Source organism: Apis cerana, linkage group LG12 (genome assembly GCF_029169275.1).
Source record: "Apis cerana isolate GH-2021 linkage group LG12, AcerK_1.0, whole genome shotgun sequence".
NCBI lineage: Eukaryota > Metazoa > Arthropoda > Insecta > Hymenoptera > Apidae > Apis > Apis cerana.
This window is the reverse complement of record NC_083863.1, coordinates 9,162,867-9,181,596: the sequence shown is the minus strand read 5'-3', so window position 1 is coordinate 9,181,596 and position 18,730 is coordinate 9,162,867. Positions and strand designations below refer to the sequence as shown.

Here is an 18,730-nt window from a genome sequence, read left to right as displayed (position 1 = left end):
TGTAACTGACTTATCGAAACAACTTTAATTTCATTCTCAATTTCGATCGTTAAAATTTTGCTCGTCTAAACGTGTCTTCTAGAAGAGAGAAAGAGAGAGAGAGATAAGTAGAATGAGTGGTGCATTAACGAAGGGAGCAAATTATTCGATAGATTTTCAATGTGGGGCAGTGATGGGCCGCTCGTACATATTCAAAGCTCGTGGAAACGTTTCGGCCTGTCGAGCGGCAGTAGTGTAGGCCGGCGCTAGGTCCGGCGCATCGAACGGTAACAGTGATATAAGCCGGGCGCAGGCCGGCCGGACCATCGGGACCCTTGTACATGGGTTTCATGTATGCAAACGCGTATATAATCTGTGTACGCTACGTTGTTGCATCCGTCTACCCTCTTCCATCCTACTATCGGTCAACCTGCCCTCCTCGCCCCCTCCCGTCCTTTTCCACCCCAACGATGCCCGATGGCCACTGGACGTCCGTGCGCGCGTATATCTGCTCATCTGCGCTGATTTACCGCATATGCATTGCGGTAAACCCCCAACCACCTTCCTTCTCTACCTTCTCTCGCTTCGTTTTTTCCCTTTCAACATTTTTCTTCCCCATTTCTTTTCTTTTTTTTTTTTTTTTTCCCCGACTTATTTATTCGGTGATCGATTGAAAATTGTCGGAAGGTAGAAAAATAAATTATGAATTAGTCGGAAGTAATCGGTACGTGTGTTGTTCATCCCTTAAGAAAAGATTAAGAAAAGATTGTTTATTCTTTAAGCGATTAATTAAAAGAAGATACGAGGAGGAGGGAGAGGAGGCTCTTGTTTAAGTCAGACTCGATCCGTCGTTTTTATTTCGTTCTCCCATCCTTTTTTTTTTACGTTTCGTATCGTGTTGCTTTGATGAATTGCTTCACTTTGGTGGTTTTAAGAGGTTTTTGACGATATTCACGCTGAGAAAAGAAGTAATTATCCGAGCTTGATGTTGAATTATTTATTTTTCGTTTAGCACGAGGATAGAAAGGAATGATGTTAATTTTGAATTATAACCCGTATAATAGTTGCACCGTTGTGCAAAAGAACGAGTAACGCTCGCGCACAGTAGACCGTAATATTCTTTCGTTTTTGTAGTAGGAGTTTGAGAAGTTTTTTTCTCTGCTTCTGTTGCGGGCAAAAAAGGGGGGAGGGGAGGGAGAAGAATAGTTTCATGAAAACGTTAGCTCTCTTTTTACGAGAGAGAAGGATTGCACTTTCGCGCAAAAAATTCCACCAAATGCACAGAGTAAAGATAATTCTTGATCCCTTTATGAACAAATCCTCCCGAAAAATTGAAATCTTTCCTTTTTTTCGATCCAAACCCGCAACTTAATTCTTTACTTATCTCGATAATTAATCGAGATTGCGGATTCGAAAAATTACAATATTTGTATCGTCATTTCCACGTTTCCAACGGAATGAAAAATTTCCTTTATAGAACCCAATGAATTAATTCACCTGGAGCATCGTAACCTCATCCCGTTAACGTGATCACCACGAGAAAACGTAGTCGGCGGAAGTTCAATTGCCTGTTACGACACTCGATACCGGAGGGGGTGGCGTGGCGACAAATTATTGCGAAGAATCGCGATCGTCTGCGTGTCGACCATTACCGAGCCGCGCTGCTAGATTTATGGGAAGGAAATGAACGCTCGGAGCGACGGCGCCGTCGTCCCCGTTCCCTCGACCGAAAAGAAGAGGTGACGAGGGGTTTGGAAGGAGGAGAGGTCGGTGAAGGAACGTTAGAGGGCAGGGGAATAAAACGAGGAAAAAAGGAAATCCACAATACGCGCGTAACAAACTATAGCTGAGCGCACCCTGGCTCATCTTGGCTGCAACGAGGCTCGCATGAAAACGTTCTATGGGCCGGCAGGGTCGTCGTTTTCAGACCTATTTCCCTCTCGCTCTTTCTCTTTCTCCTTCGAGCTCGCGAAAAAATAAAAAAAAAAGAAGGGAGGGAAAGGAATACATTCATCGTTTCCCTGGACTGACTGCCAACCCGGCAAGAAAGAACCCGAACGCCTCGAATTCGCCGCGAAATACTCGAACGAAACTACCTCCTACTCCCACGCAATTCTCGCTCTTCCTCCAAAATTATTTCTATCCTCGGCTTCGCCATAAATCTCGATTCGTGGTTTGTCGAAGTTCTCGTCAGAGGATGGCTGATACGTGGGTAAACATGTTCTCTGAAAATATTTAAAAATTTGATTATAAAACGCGAATGAAACGTTCGTTCTTTTTGATTAAAATAAACGTAAAATTATTGACATAATGATTAAAAGTTTATTTTACCATTTATTTTTTTAATTGAAATATCAAAAACAATTTTTTTTTTTTTGCATACCTGTGAAAAATATTATTTCGCATGAAAAAATATCATCTGTAAAAATTATACAGCACACGAACTGAACGAAACTAATTAAAATCATTTAATTTTTGTCTCGTGTAACGATATTGAATAAATATTGACGTTTATATATATTTTCAAATATTTGAAAAATTATATTCCATAAAAGACGCGAATCGATTATTCCAATATTAATGATTACCATGAAACAATTTTTCTCGTTTTGACGCGATACATCCGCTATTCATTTTGATTCGATGGAGCGAAGTAGAAGCGGATACGATCAATTTTTAATTCACCACCGTTCCGCGAGGATTAATTCGATTTCGTCACTGAGAAATTAGAGTTTGCGGAGAGCGCGTGTACGTTTAATGACTAAAAACGTTCGATGGAGAATGGAGAATAGCAGAGGGGGAAAAAATGTTTTATTTCACCCAGAGGATTCGCCTTCCTATCCGCGTTATTCCTATGTAACGGAAACTCCATTATTCCAACAAGTTTCAAACCAAATCCGTATATTTCTCCAACACACTCTTCGAAATTTCATTCTTGTCAAATTTAACCGATACGTTGAACGAGGAAAAACGTTATACGCGCTATTCGTTATTGCTTGACCGGATAAAAAAAAAAATAAAAATAAAAGAAAAAACGTAAATTTATCGATGAAAGAGTAAATAGGAAACAAAGGATAGATTAAACAAAATCTCGTGATGGTCTGTTGGTCAAATTGATTGAAACGCTTGTAAAAATCGTTCGTCCATGATGCAGCTTAAATATTCTAACAATGTATTTTTTCATATTATTCTATTATATGATTTAAAAATTTTGATTGATTTAAAAAATTGTATCAAAATTAAATAAAAGTGAACAAAATTGATGTTATAGGATATCACTAAAGATATTTAAGAATAAAATCTTTTAATTGATAAAAAGATTTCTGTATTCTAAACTTTTTTAAAAGAGGCAAGACTAAAATAATCGTTTGATACAATATCGAGTTTCAAAGCGTCCTGTGACAGAAGCTGGAAATTCACCTAAATTTTAAATTTAGAAGCGACTAATTCCAGTCAAACGTTTCAAACGATTTGATTTAGCTTCTACAGAGATACACGAAGTTGCGAAAAAGCGATATATAGCTAGTAGAGAGAAAGGGACAAGCAAAGACTGAAAGGGTGCATGTACACACTCATGGGAATATCAGTGGCGCAGCACGATGCAGTCTACACGCCAACCGCTACCTATCGCGTGCTGAATCGGATGAAGCGGAAAACTCGATGGCGAGTGCTCGGATACACGATACACCGAGGTATCCGCGGTTTTCGGATCATTTGCGCGACGGTGCTTGATGAATCCGTATCGGTGATGTGAGCGACAATATGTACTACGAGGTTTGACAATAAAGTTGGTGAATTTGTGGCAAAATTATAACATGAAATAATCTTCTTGAAAAGTTATGCACTGCAAATATGTGCAAATATATTTTCCACTCTTCTATTTTAAAAATATTTTTATAAAATAGAATTGCTGTCGTGTTATTGCTTTTGATGTCATTAATGCCATCAAAATATCTTTATTTCAATATCTCCTTTATTTCTGAAAAAGAAATTACAAATTATAATGCATATATATTATTTATATCATTATATTATAATATATTCTAATACATTTAATACATTTCATGAATTTTAAATTATATTTGATATATTAAATTTATGATGATGTATTAAATATAATTATGTATATCAGAATGTATCTCCTATGACTAATATATTTAATAATTGTTTTTAGTTATAGTAATCAATTCATTTAACATATTTAATAAATTTTTAATTTATCTGCTGTAATTATAATAGAGATACATCAACTTACTTGCCATAATGTGTTTAATGCATTTGTTATATCTAATGTATTTGCAATATGAGACATTTTCACTTGAGATATTGTATTTACATTTTTTATTTATCTGATTAATTTCATGATAATAATAATAATTAACATATTTGATAAAGTTCATTCATCAGACTCAAATTATATATTTTATAAAATTATTTGTTTTATCCTAAATATTTTAAAATTTTTTAGAAGAATTAAGAAATTATTAATCGTTAAAAACATTCAATACCACAAAAAATAACAGTTCTATATAACATAAATAAGAAAAAAATAACTATTAAGTAATCATATAAAAATTGATAAAAAAAACTTTTCTATTATGAGAAAAATTTTACCATCTTTTTATGAATAATATTCTCTTGATATGCATCTGTAAGATTTGATCGAATTTTTTATTCATATCCATAAATTTTATCCAAAATTTTAAAAAAATTTTATTTCTTTTAAAATTATATTTTCTTATAATTTTGTATATATATATAAAACCCAGAAATTAAATATAAAACATGATAAATATAAAAAAAAGTCATTATATTCTTCCTGTTTTAATTCTATCCATGTATCACGCACTATAAATGATACCTGTAAATATTAAATATTAAAATAATGTTTTCATGTTTTCAAATATCATTTTTCTTCTAATTTTTATTTTTACATAATATTGAAACAATTAAATTACAATTAAATTACATTTAAAGTACATACCTTTACAATTTGCATTATATTCAAAATATAAAACAACTTCTTCAATTTTTATTTACACGTATTCTATTTCAATTATTGATGGTACTCTAAAGAATAAATTATTTCATTCCACTATTTTTAGTTCCTATAATATCTCATTTCACAACAGAAACCATAATTTTAAAATAACAATAAATAAATAAACATTAAAAAATTGTATATGATTTGTATATAGTTAAAAATTGTAATATTACATTCATAACCTAAACTAACAAAATTTTATGATTATGATATATTTACTTACATATGTAATATATTTCTCAAATATATCTATTTCTCACAGAATATTTTCTCCTTCTTATTCTTTTTCTACGTCATATAATCTCCCTCAAATATTATTAATTTTTTAATTATAATTTATTATAACGTATTATTACGTATTATAACGTATTATTCTTCTTATATTAATTCGACAAACCTCTAAATATATAAATTTTATCGATAAGTTAGATGACGATCGAAAAATTTTAATCAACGCCATCTCGCGTTTGGATCACCGAAGCTCCGACTTGTTAATAGTATAACATAATATGCAAGGAGGTATGCGAACTCAAAGACAAAGAAAGCAATATTCTGCGAGAAGGACAGAAAGCATCTCCCACCATTTTGTAAATGCAAAATTCGCTAATTATTCATTTTCTACATACTTTTTCCTGACTTTTAAGATTGTATCTTAAAATTAGAACCTTAGGTAAATTTCTCCTATCAATTTTAATATGAATTTCGTTTTAGTTAATTAATTATTAATGATTAATATATCGTGCGTTCGATACATTAACGACGCCATATTAAAAATTTATTAATTATTCTTTTTCTACGCAAAATTTTCACACTTTCAAGATCACATCTTAAAGCTAGAACTTCAGACAACTTTCTCGTATCAATTTTAACATAAATTTATTCTTAGTTAATAAATTATTAACAATTGATATATATATATGTATAAGTATCAGATATTGACATTGTTATATCGAACGCATGACGCAATAATTAATAATAATTAATTAACTAAGAATAAATTTATGTTAAAATTGATACAAGAAATTTGTCTGAAATTCTAGCTTTAAGATGTGATCTTAAAAGTGTGAAAATTTTGCGTAGAAAAAGAATAATTAATGAATTTTGAATATGGCGTCATTAATATATCGAACGCGTAATATATTAATTGTTAATAATTAATTAACTAAAAAGAAATTTATATTAAAATTGATACGAGAAACTTGTCTAAAGTTTTAATTTTAAAATGCGATCTTAAAAGTCAAGAAAAAATATGTAAAATATGAATAATTAACGAATTTTGCACAAAATGGTGGGAGATGTTTTCTATCCTTCTCACACAATATTGCTTTCCTTGTCTTTGAGTTCGCATACCTCCTTGCATATTATGTTATGCTATTAACAAGTCGGAGCTTCGGTGATCCAAACGCGAGATGGCGTTGATTAAAATTTTTTTATCATTATCTAACTTATCGATAAAATTTACATATTTAGAGGTTTGAAAAGAAAAGATGTAGTACGTAAAAATAAATTATAATTAAAAAATTAATAATATTTAAAGAATATTGTATGACGTAGAAAAAAAATAAAAAAGAGAAAATATTTTGTGAGAAATAGATATATTGAAGAAATATATTACATATGTAAGTAAATATATTATAATTATATAAAATTTTGTTAATTTAGGTTAAGAATATAATATTAATATAATATAATATAATATACAATTTGTTATAATATAATTTATTATAAGTAAATGATATATATTTTTATAATAATTATTTATTTATTGTTAAGTTTTTTTCATTTGAATTTACGCTTTGCTGTGAAAATATAAGAAATAAGTGAAGAAAGAATATTGATATATAAGAATTAAAAAGAATAATAGTAGTATGAAGTAACTTATGTATATCATCAAAGCTTTTAATTGAATACATGTAAGTAAAAATTGCAACGATTATTCATATATTTTGTATTTTTATAATGCTGTTATAATATAACTTTCATTATTTTATTATTATATAGAAAACATAAGACAAAAAAATTTTATTTTAATATGTGAAAGTATTATTTTAATAATAAATTTTTGCAGATATCAATTTGGTTTCATGAATAAAACAAGAAGAATAAAAGATGAATAAAAGAAGATTTATTTATATCTATCTTTGTTTTTAACTTTTGGATTTTATATTCTTGTGGATTATAGAAGAACATAATCTTAAAAGAGGTAGATTGTACACAAAATTTTCTTGAAATTTTGAGTAAAATTTATGAATTCTGATTAAATCTTATTGATTTGTATCAAGTGAATATAATACAAGTACAAATGGCATGCAAAATTTTTCTAATATTAAAAGAAAAAAAATTTTTATATATTTATCTTTTTTTTACTTTTTTTATAGGTCATTTCTTTATGATATTAAATGTTTTTTTCAATAATTTTCTTAATTCTAAAGGATTCAAATATAAAATATAAAATGAATCACTTTATGATCTGAATAGTGGATATCAATGATATATAATAATTTAATTGTTAATAAATAAATGATTGAAATGAATTTGTAATAAAATTAAGTAAAACTGGTATAAAAAAAACTTACCTGATACTCTAATTTCAAGATATATATGCAAGAAAATGTAAAAATCTAAAAAATTGGTAATTAAAATTTCAATATGATATCTTCAATTGCATATCTTGTATTGCAAATATAATAATTTTTATGAACTACTTTAATTGTTAATAAATAATTAATGGAAATAAATTTCAGGTTTAAATTGATATGAAAATTGCTTGAAGTTGTAGTTTCAAGATGTGAAGAAATTCCAAAATTTCAACTAGAAAATGAATAATTAATTAATTTTTAATATGATGTATTTAATTTATCACAATTAGTGAACAGGTATAGATTTCAAGTTATAATTGACTATAATATAAAAGTGAAACTTGTCTAATTCTAATATCATGATAATATATATCACAATCGTTAATAAATCATTAATGAAAAGAAATATAACATTAAAATTTATACAAGAAGCTTGTCTGAAGTTCCAATTTTAACATATGATCCTGAAAGTGCCAAAAAAAATTGTGTAAAAACGATTAAATGTAAAAATAATTAACGAAATTTCTATATGGTATCTTCAATGTATTGGAAAATGTTTTCTATCCTTCTCGCACAATATTGCTTTCCTTGTCTTTGAGTTCGCATACCTCCTTGCATATTATGTTATGCTATTAACAAGTCGGAGCTTCGGTGATCCAAACGCGAGATGGCGTTGATCAAAATTTTTTAATCGTGACCTAACTTATCGGCTAAATGTATTTTATAATAGAAATATAAATATAATTAAAAATACACGAATGATCCTATGTTAAAAATTACGGATTAATGTTCAATTTTATTTTCTGTATACTTTTTGCACGTTTAAATATGAAAATAAAAATTTCTAAATTTTATCTCACTCGGCAGTTATTTTTTTATTTTATTTTCACGCTAAAATATCACTTACGAAAAAACCTACGGTGTTAATCCATTGTAGCTTACAAACTTCCTCCTAACACAAAAGTCATTCAACTCAATCCTCACAATCTAACGCAGCTAAACAAACGATCGTTCCTACAAAAGATTCTACGTCGAAACGAGACATTTTGAAGCAAATTCGCAGTTCTAAACTATCGAACCTCGACTCTTCGTTACACGTGGAAATTTGTTAGCGTTGAATGGAAGAATATTGGATCAAAAGTGTAAAGCGACGAATAGTTGCGGATTACGCGTTTATTGAAATATTAAAAACTAATGTCGTCACGACATGGGCGATAATAAAAATTATTTATTTCGTATCTTTCCAAGTAGTGCAAGTCAACGCTTTTTTTTTCTTCCGAATATGATGCTCGCATAGCATTTATTCTGTTTAATACAATTCATTTCATGTTATCCATCATCCAAAAATCAATTCCTTCATACGTTTCACAATTTTCTCGCGATCAACGCCCTCATCTCTGAATACGGACGCCTATATCGGTATCGGTGGTTTTCCTGCTATTTACGCGACGACAGCTGATGAATCTGTATCGGTAGACGGCCAGCCGCTCTACGACCCGCAGTTTCCCCAATTTCAATCCGCGCCACCCCGCAATAAACCTCCATCGTTTTTCAAGAGAGGTCGGCTGGCGTTAACGCGCACCGTACATAACGATCCCGGCTATGCAAAGGCGCGTATACAACTGTAAAATAAAAAAAAAAAAAAAAAAAAGAAGAAATATAAAAAAAGCAGATTGGGGTACCACGCGTGGAAAAGCTAAAACTTTATGGTTATGGTGGTCCCTTCTGCGAATAAATCTCTGCGATTGGTGTCGAAGAAGGTGCATCAAGTGAATCAACGATTTTTTTACGTGTACCAGGATGAAATGTGTAATGTCGATATATATTTTTTTCTTTTTTTTTTTTAATTTGCGGTTTTAAAGGTAACAGTTTTGAATATATAAATTATATTTATCGATTTACGTAATTTTCATCGATAAAAGGAACAATTGGTATCTTTATATAGTGTACTTTGTATTCACATATAGCATGTAAATGCAGAGAAGATGTATCGAATCGAGGAAGTTTCGAAGGAACTTGGCCCAACAGTTGTAATTCCATGGTGAACAGTGAGTGAAGCGTGTCGAGGCTTTATAACGTATTAATTAATATTGAGAAGGATAAAGTAAGGGATAAGGTAATCCAATGAAACATGGATTATCCTTGATCAGTTATATTAAACTTATACATTTCACATGAGTTATAGATTTCTGCAATTTTCGTAGAGATAAATTAAATTTTTGAATTTAATTTATTCACTTGATAGATGAATTTTACACGATACAATCCCTTGATAACTAAGTACATTAAAAGATTAAAATATTTTCCGCCATCAAATAATCATTTTCTTGTCGCGTCTATTGTCATTAAATCTGTAATATATTCCATCACATAATTGAATCATGAATCATTAGATACATAATAATTATCCGATAAAAATAGTTTTGAAAAATTTATAAAATTAACATTGAATTTTTCATGAGTCGAACAAATAGATAGAAAAAATACATAAATATTAAGAGACAGAATTCTTGATCGTATCTCGAAATAACAAAAATTTGATAAGTTTAATAAGAAAAAACACTTTATCATTGAGCAAATAATTCACTCAAAAACATTTCTCACTATAGAATCAATTCTGTTTACCGTATTTTATAACCGTGGTATACCGTGGTCACCGACATTAATTATTTTTGTAAACTCCATTTATACTGTAATTACATACCTCGATCATTCTTTATTAACAATCCAACTTATTCCACGGAAGTTTGTTAAAATTTAAAGAGAATAGGAGCGCAAAACAGAGTTGGGATCCCCTGTGTCGAAAATTTGAAATTTGGCATCCTCCTATCGTTTTGTTAAATTAACTGTCTTTTGTGCAAGTGGGCGCAATCGATCGCCCTCTATTGTCGCGGATATTTCAATCGTATTGCCGCGTTCAATAATAAATTATTCCAGATACGATTTAATCGAACTTGTAACCAGCCGGTGGTTCTCAAATTTTCTGACTCATTTACCATTTTACCGTTTTAATTCTTCGTTTATATAATTTTATTTAAAATCTTTCTCTCTCTCTCTCTCTCTCCACACATCGCCCCTATTTTTCGACCGACGCAATCCCTTAAACAGGATTTCCAATAATCAAACGCACCTTCGAATCCAATTTCCATTTTCCACTCTCGGACCAAATCGGATGGATTCCTTCACGATTCCATCGCATTACGAGCCTTGATTCACGTAAAAATACAGTTATGCGCCATCCCACGGAAGAAATCGTACAAACTTGGACATCCCTTGGACACAATGGCGAAAATAGAGAGTCTCCAGAGTTCTTACGATATATATATATAGAATTTTCTTTCCGTACGTTCCAAAGCATGCAATTTTTAGTAGTAAACCACATCTTGCCGAAACTCTGAAAATGTCAAAAGATCGTAGTGGTAAAAATAACGCGATTATAATTATTCGTTGTGATCTCTTTCCTTTTCTTTTCTTTTCTTTTTTTGTCGTAGCTTCGAGGCCGCGATCGAGGCACGCGAGAAAATTTGCGAAGGATCGATCGATGGTCCGCCCTGGCAACGGTTCTTTCACGGGGAAACCAACTGTTTTTACGCGATTCTGGCTCGGTATTCATCGGGAGTTTTGAAAAATTCCAGGGAGGAGGCGCGCACCAACGATTCGTTCGAACGCCATTGTCGGGATTCATTCCAGGCCAGCCTTGAAATCTGCACTTTCCGCGGGAAAAATTCGGTGTTCCTCCTCCCCCTCACCCCGTGTGTTTTCGACCGTGCTTTTATTCTTCTCCTTCTCGTCGTCGCCGCGTCGCGGTTTTTTCACCCGTAAACAAATCACGATCCCATCCCCTCCTCCTCCTCCCTTCTTCTCTTTCTTTCTTCTTTTTTCTTTTTTCTTTTTTTCCTATACGGTATTTTTCTTCTCGTTCGTCGTCTCGTTTCGTTTCCCTCTTTCCGTAATTTAATTGCGGGGATCATATGCAGAGATTTGATAAGGGATGAGTTAAAAATATTAAATGAAATCAATCTGGTCGATCGTTTTTTTTTTCTTTATTGTTTACTGATCGTAGATACGACGAATCGAATCATCATGGAAGAAGATACGGGTTGTTATCGTTGTTATTGCAATTTTTTTTTTTGAATTGATTCGATTTTATCCATTCCTCGTTGGTTCCAATTTGATACCCTGATTCGTATCAATCATTTTGGTATTTCTGATAATTATCATATCGATGGTTTCACGATGGAACCGTAGCATCAGTTTTTAATTCATTTGCTTCGTCAATTGATCAATTTGTGAGGTTTTATTTCATAATTTTGAGAAACCTGTTAAAATGTCAATTAATAATTTCGTATCTGTTTCCTGCTAATTAATAATTTCGCATCGTGAGAGAGAGAGCAGAGGGGAGTTATGCTGTTTGAAAGCAAATGATTCTGAAATAATCGGAGGAAATTTTTAAGATGACCCAAGCGTTTGAAAGCAAGCTTCGATTTCGTTTAAATGAAACGGCAAAGCAAACGACTTGACCGAAAAGGGGATGATGAAATTAAAACTAATATCACTGAACGTAAATATTAAATATTATCAATATTTCCTCTCTTATTTCATTGGTATATTAATGTTATAAAATTTATTTTCAAATATATATTTATTTATTCTCGTCCATGAATCTCTTTACATGAATATATATATATAACATATTCCTAATATAGTACATTATATTTCATAATACGTGTATTTGTCAAAAGTTTATTTTTCAAATTATTATTCATACGAATTTTAATCGAATTTTACCGTAGAAGCGGACCGAAGTGATTAATATAAATATTCTCTCGTCACAGAATTCAATACTAAAACTCGTAATTTTATACTTAAATCAAAATTTACACCCCGTTGAAACAGGACTCGATAAATTTCCAATCCCGAAAATCGACGAAATCTATTACCTACATATCGAAGTAATTCAAATTTATTCAAAGTTAATAATTACATTTAACATCGTACAATCTGGTTACCACAGAATTTTCACCTTTCGCTTTACGTGTACGCATAAATTTCAATTGGACAAAACGCCGATCAAATGGTTGCCGAAGAGAAACGGTACATATAAATGGTAACCGTTTGGCGGGCAGATTTAAAAAAATAAATGGCAATGGTTTTGCATTAGAATGACGATTTCGTTTCATCGCCGTCTCCCCACCTGCTAAATTTCAGTTAACATTCGAGTCATGCGTTCAATCATACTCAACGTTGTTTGACCTAGCTGCGTCCTCATTCTCTCCTACGTACGTTTGTCCGTATCTCGAATTTGACTAGCGCTAATTTCGCCCGGGCAAATTTGTCCCGGGTTTCAACGTAATTAATAAATTATGTGGACCGACGGCATCGTTGCATCCGCCAATCCGTATTTCGTCGTACGTTATCTCGTTTCACGATACCGTACGCATCGTTTTTGCTGCACGAATCCACGTCCACGGTGAGTCATAGTCGATGAACCGGCCGCCAGTTTAACGCGTGACGCGGGAAAATCCGTTGGATCGTCCAGTAATTATTTTTAATTTTTCTCGAAAACGAAGTCTGTTTTTTTTTTTTCTTTTTTCATTCGCTTTTTTTGAAATATTTCGTACAATTGAAAAAGACGAAAAACGAAACGTAAAAAGTTTACGCTTTTCAGGATAAAATGAATTGTTGCGTCGTTATTGCCCTCTACTTCGTTATTTGTTTTTTTCGAAAAGTAACTATTTACAAAAAAAAAAAAAATAATAATAAAGTCATATACATAGATTTTATTGATACGAAAAAGGAACTTTTTTTTTTTGAAATATATTTATTAAATATTTATTAAAAGGAAAGTAATCAAATCTACAATTTGCGCTCCTCTGATTTCAATTACGATGTCAATTTCTTCTTTTTATTATTTCTAAAAAAAATGATCGTGTGATATTTAATCGTATATAGATTTTATTGAAAAATATTTAAAAAAAAGTAGATTTTTATAAATATAGAGAAAAGATATTTTTAAAAAAATGTAGGATTAAAAAAAAACAAATCAAAGATAAATTCTAGGTTACGAAATATATATATATAAAATGATTGCTTTCAATTTCGATATTGATTTTTCACTTGTGACCGCACAAGGATTGCACAAAACGTAGAATCGGATAAAAATTTTTATAGGTGTATACATTAAAAGGAATATTTTCGAAAACATTCGTGTTTAAAAAAAAAAAAAGATATCTAGAGGATGAAATATACGAATTATTGAAGTGTTGCTTCAATTTCAATACCAATTCATTTTTTCCCCCGAAAATTGATCAAACGCCCTTTGAAAAAAACAAAAAGAAAAAAAGGAAAAAGCGGAGGGAATATTTTTAAAAATCGTTATCGCTAAAAAATTCTGAAGTAAAATCTACGCTTAGCGATATAACGCTCGCGCAAATTACACACAAAATTTTTACTTGAAACCTCTCCGTCAATGTTTTCTCTTTCCCCCTAGAAAAGAGAGAGAGAGAGAGAAAAGTGACCACTCGAAAAAGGATAAAACGCGAAATGACTCACTTCAAATCTCAAAAATCTCTCACCGCTCTTCTATCCCATTCCCCGTAGCTCGCAGGAAACACTCCGCCCCATCCACTTTACGCGCATAATGTAATTAAAAGGAAAAGAGAAGAGGAAAGAATGAAAGGAGGGGAGAAAGGAAAGGGAGAAAGAAAGAGAGGAAAAAAAAATTATTTTCGTACTAATGACGGGGCAAAGTATAATCAAGGAAACGTGGATGGTGGGATGTCGCTTTCGCGAGCCCGACGAAAACGCGTGGAGAGAGGGGGAGGATGGCATTCATCGAGGTATTTCCGCGCGGTTCTCTATCGGTATCTTTTTTTAACCGATGAAAAGAAGCGAATTTCATTCACTCGGGCCCTTTTGCTTTCATCGATACCTCGCCCCGTGCGTGGCCACGCGCGTCACACGCGGCGCGAATCGCGAGATTAATGCGATCGTCGCAGGGGGAGGAGGGAGGGACTTTATTCGTCTGCTCGCGCTTGCAACTATGTCAGTGTGAAATTTTATTCGTGGCGTTCGTTTCCGCGACATCCGACTCGTTATCCACGGTCCAAGAACAGGGAGAGAAAAGGGGTAGTAGTCGAGGGGGTAGTTGTCGCCCTGCGTGTTTCCATTCCACGTCTCCTAAACATCGGCCCGGTGCATAATAACACGCCGAGTGAACGCGTATGCGATCACGATTTAAAGGGATAATAACGCTTCGTCCTTTGACGGATTTTGCTTCCTCTTCTCTCCGTCTCCCTTCGTGTCCCTTCCCTCCTCTTTTCTTCTCGCCGGTTTTCACCTTTTCTCGCCGATGAATTTTTAGGATGAAACGCGTAGTTCGTCTATTCTGAAAAAGAAAAAAGAGGGAAAAAGGAATAATTTCGATTGTAATCGGCCCCTCGAATAAAAACGTATATTCACAGATCCCTTTCAAACAAATTATTCGCACACCTTCCATGTTTCCTCTTGCTGCTCCGTGAATAAGCTTCAACATTCATATTTTTACCATTCACCTCCTCTTTTTCTCTTCATCACGAGAAAAGATTTACAAAAGTTGCGTGAAAAAAAAAATCTGGAGGAAGATTTCCTGGAGCTAATTAATTCCCCGACGAGATTCCCCTTCGATTATTTCGATTGCCTCGCAAAAATTCCGCCTTTATTTCGTGCAATCAAACACGCGCTATCTCGCGTAATGCGTAACGTTGAGGGATAAAAAAAAGAAAAAAAAGAAATCCTCTTTGAGAAGAGGGTCGGATCTTCTCTTTCCGACAAGAATTCGTTTACATTGAATCAAATTGTTAATTAGTTTTTACTCCCCGTGCAAATTTTCGTTCGCCGTGGCAACTCCTGAACGGGGGATGTTCAGGATTGCGGGGAATTCAAAGGAATTTCGCGTGCGCGATAAAATCCGGTTTAATTCGATGATCACCTTTCCTGCCTTAACCGCGTTCCCGTGAGATCTGTTGCCTGGTGGAAATTAATAATAAAACGGAGCTGCGTTCCCCCGAGAAGAAGCTTTTCCTCTCCCTCGCCTCGTCTCACCTCGCCTCTCCCCCCAAACCGTTTCCACCATTTCCACGACAAATTGAGAGCCTCGTAGGAATTCTTTTTAATTCCCGCTTCAGTCCGCTCGAAAGGGTATTATTTAATTTTTGAATCGTTCGCGAGAGAAAGTTTCGTCGTTTTGCGATCGATTTTTTTATTTTTTTGAAACGGAAGAGAGGGAAGGAAGAGAAGGAAGAATAGAAATAAAAATTGTAAATCCATTTTCGACAGGGATTTCGAACGAAAATTCGTTCTTACTCCCTGCATTTTGCACGGGTCGAAATTGGTAGCCAGGAGGGGGAGGGTTAATTCGAAGCGAAGGAATTAATTCGGCGATAAAACGATAATTGTCCCGGCCGAGTTTCCTCGCGTTGATTGTAATTGCAAGAAAAAGGGGGCCGTTAATGAATAAGTTGTTCTCGTTCCACGCCTCTCCCGTTATTGTCTCCCTACTACCGTTTAATTTAATTCCGTAGGAATTGAAATTGTGTATCGGGATATTCGAAATTTATCGAGTTCTCGCGAAAGGTTGACCAATTATTATACAGTTCGAACGTGTATACGCTTATTCGTATTATAATTTAAATTGTAAAAAAAGGAAAATTTCAATCGTTCCTCCGACATATTCGAATATCGAATATCGACGTCGATTGAATTATCGTCAATATCGAAGGCACTTCGTACTAATTCATTAGGGATAAGTGAGGATCTGCAGTTTTCAGGATAGCAGCCCGCAAAACTTTCTCGGTCCACCACATCCGGCCACCATTCGGCCTCGTTTCAAATCCACTTAATTCTTCCCCACTATTTCTACGAGATCTCATCTTTCTCAAACGAGCGTCCAACGTTTTCCACTTCTTCTCGAAGAGTCGCTCCCGAGTGGAGATCACCCCCCAGGCCTCGCTGGTAACGAGTTCCCTTCCCCTCCCACGAAAAAGGGGTCCGCGAATCTCTCGCGATAAGGCCAAGTTTCGTTGACGTCTCGGCCGATAACGAAGCCACGAGGAACGTCCCGCTTATCGCCCATTTCCCACCACTTCGCGCCACTGTTTTGCGACTTCATCCTTATCGAGATCTCTCTCTCTCTCTCTCTCGCTCTCGCCTCTTCGGTTCAATTAACCGCGATGTTATACGGCCTGTCGCGCGAATTTCTTCCTCCTCGCGGAACTTTCCAAGAATCCCGCCTTCTTCAATCCTTCCCCAAAGTTTGTGAAGATTCTTATTGGGAATGCACGTGGCCTCGAGTCGTACGTGGATTCGGAAATGGAAACGAAAGTTTGCGAACAATGCGAAATTTTATTCCGAAAAAAATGTAAATAAGTGGAATTAGAATTTTTGGCACAGCCGTTTTGAATTTCTTGGTTTTTTTTTTTAATCCTATTCTTCGCATTTGAGAAACAAAAATTCATTTAAAATACATTTTGAATAATTGGTAACACGGTCGATTAAACGACGGAATTAGACGTTTAGACAACGCGATCACTTTTCGCGCATTTTCACCGATAATAATAGATCAACAAGGATTAGAATAACAAGTTCGAGGCGTATCAAGTTAAAGCACAATATTATTACACGTAGAAAATTGATCGATTCCCCGTTGCTTTCAACGTTTATCTTCTACTCGGAGCTTTCCTGGCTGTTGGAATCCTGGTTAAACATCGCGCGCCCATCGAAAGCAATCTGTCATATCGTTCTTCTCTCACGCACAGTCCAAACAAGCCCCGAAGCAGGTTCACCCTCGTTTCCTGCCTCTCCCTCTTTCAACCAATATTTATCCCCCAGCCCACCCCCGCATTGTTACATCCCTGTGTTCGCGGTTGCTGGAAACACCGACGAAAGCAAACGAAAAGTTAGAACAGACAAAGTGAAGTGCACGAGGACCAAGAAGTCCAACCGACGGACTTCTTGGTAGGCGAAGGAATGAATAGATCGGACAACCTAAGAAAATGAAAAAAAAAAACGCTAAAAAGAAGAAGAAGAAAATATTTCAATGAACGAGTACGCGTAGTCTCGAATGGAGAGAGAGAGAGAGAAAGAGAGAGGGTAAGAAAAGAGGTAGAGAAATATGAAAAACTGTCGGAATACAGATACTTGGAAAATAAAAGAAGAGGGGAAAGGAGACAAAGAGGAGAGGAACGGCTGAAAGTTGGCAAGTCGGATAATGGCGAAGTTATAACTTGAATCTTGGGTCCTTGCGTACCCTGTTAACGATGCTTAAAGAAGCTACTGTCCGCCTGATATCGACGATCTTACAGAATTTTCGTAACCCCCCTCTTCCCGTAAGATGAACACGATTCGAATAAAAACTCGGAAATTTCCCTGCCGTTATACTGTTAAAATTCAATTTAACAGGCGTAATTTGGCCAAAACGATATTTTTTAATCCCGCGTAAGATCTCTCTCGTTCATCCATGAATTAATCACGCGCTCGTGTTGCACGGAATGATCGTTGGTGGACGATAAGGTGCGAGGCCCGTCGAGGGACTGGCGCAGGTCCGATTTACAACGATTGGATAGATAGGTGAACGATTTCCTCGGCGAGGTGCAAGGTGGAACACGGAGAATAATGGAGCGGAAGCGTTGCTTTATTGGATTACCCGGCCGTGCAGCTTACGCATGGTCGGCTACCGGATCCCTGAATCGTCGTCACGTTTCGGAAGGAGAGGCATCGGTCCTCGGGGACTCGGGGTGAAAACTTACACGCTGCCGTTTTCGCCATTTTCGCCCACCCTTGCCATTCGCTTCCATTCCAATTGCAAGCACCGAGGTGACGTTAATTAAGCCGTAGTAAACGTCGAGATCGTGGGTCGTTAAACGTGGGTCGGTTTCGTGCTTCCCGGCGTATCGGCGCACCATCAGTTCGATCGTTAATTCGTTCGCCCGCGCTACTATTTTCTCTCGTTCTCTTCCTTCGAAAGTTCGTTCTCTCCCTCCGCTTGATTCCAGCCGGAGAATGTTAATTTTTGACCGAACTTTGACCGAAAGGGACGTTACGTTAGAGTTTACAACGACAGCGGTGAAAATTTCCCCCGGGAGGCGAGTGT

The 18,730-nt window shown here is 34.6% G+C and overlaps 1 protein-coding gene and 2 long non-coding RNA genes across 8 annotated transcripts in view; 2 read left to right on the top strand and 1 right to left on the bottom strand.

Annotated features, from left to right (window-relative positions):
* The window catches only part of LOC107998375 (fasciclin-3), a 295,808-nt gene that overhangs the window by 223,752 nt on the left and 53,326 nt on the right, over positions 1-18,730 (top strand). The window lies entirely within an intron of this gene.
* On the bottom strand, positions 585-5,460 carry LOC107998377 (uncharacterized). The gene is made up of 5 exons (XR_001766174.3): positions 5,247-5,460; positions 4,964-5,049; positions 4,594-4,840; positions 4,235-4,424; positions 585-3,958 (listed from the first exon to the last, which is right to left on the bottom strand). It is a non-coding gene; the product is annotated as an uncharacterized LOC107998377 (long non-coding RNA).
* Positions 6,803-8,461, top strand: LOC114577623 (uncharacterized). The gene is made up of 4 exons (XR_003697831.2): positions 6,803-6,936; positions 7,092-7,226; positions 7,402-7,655; positions 7,768-8,461. It is a non-coding gene; the product is annotated as an uncharacterized LOC114577623 (long non-coding RNA).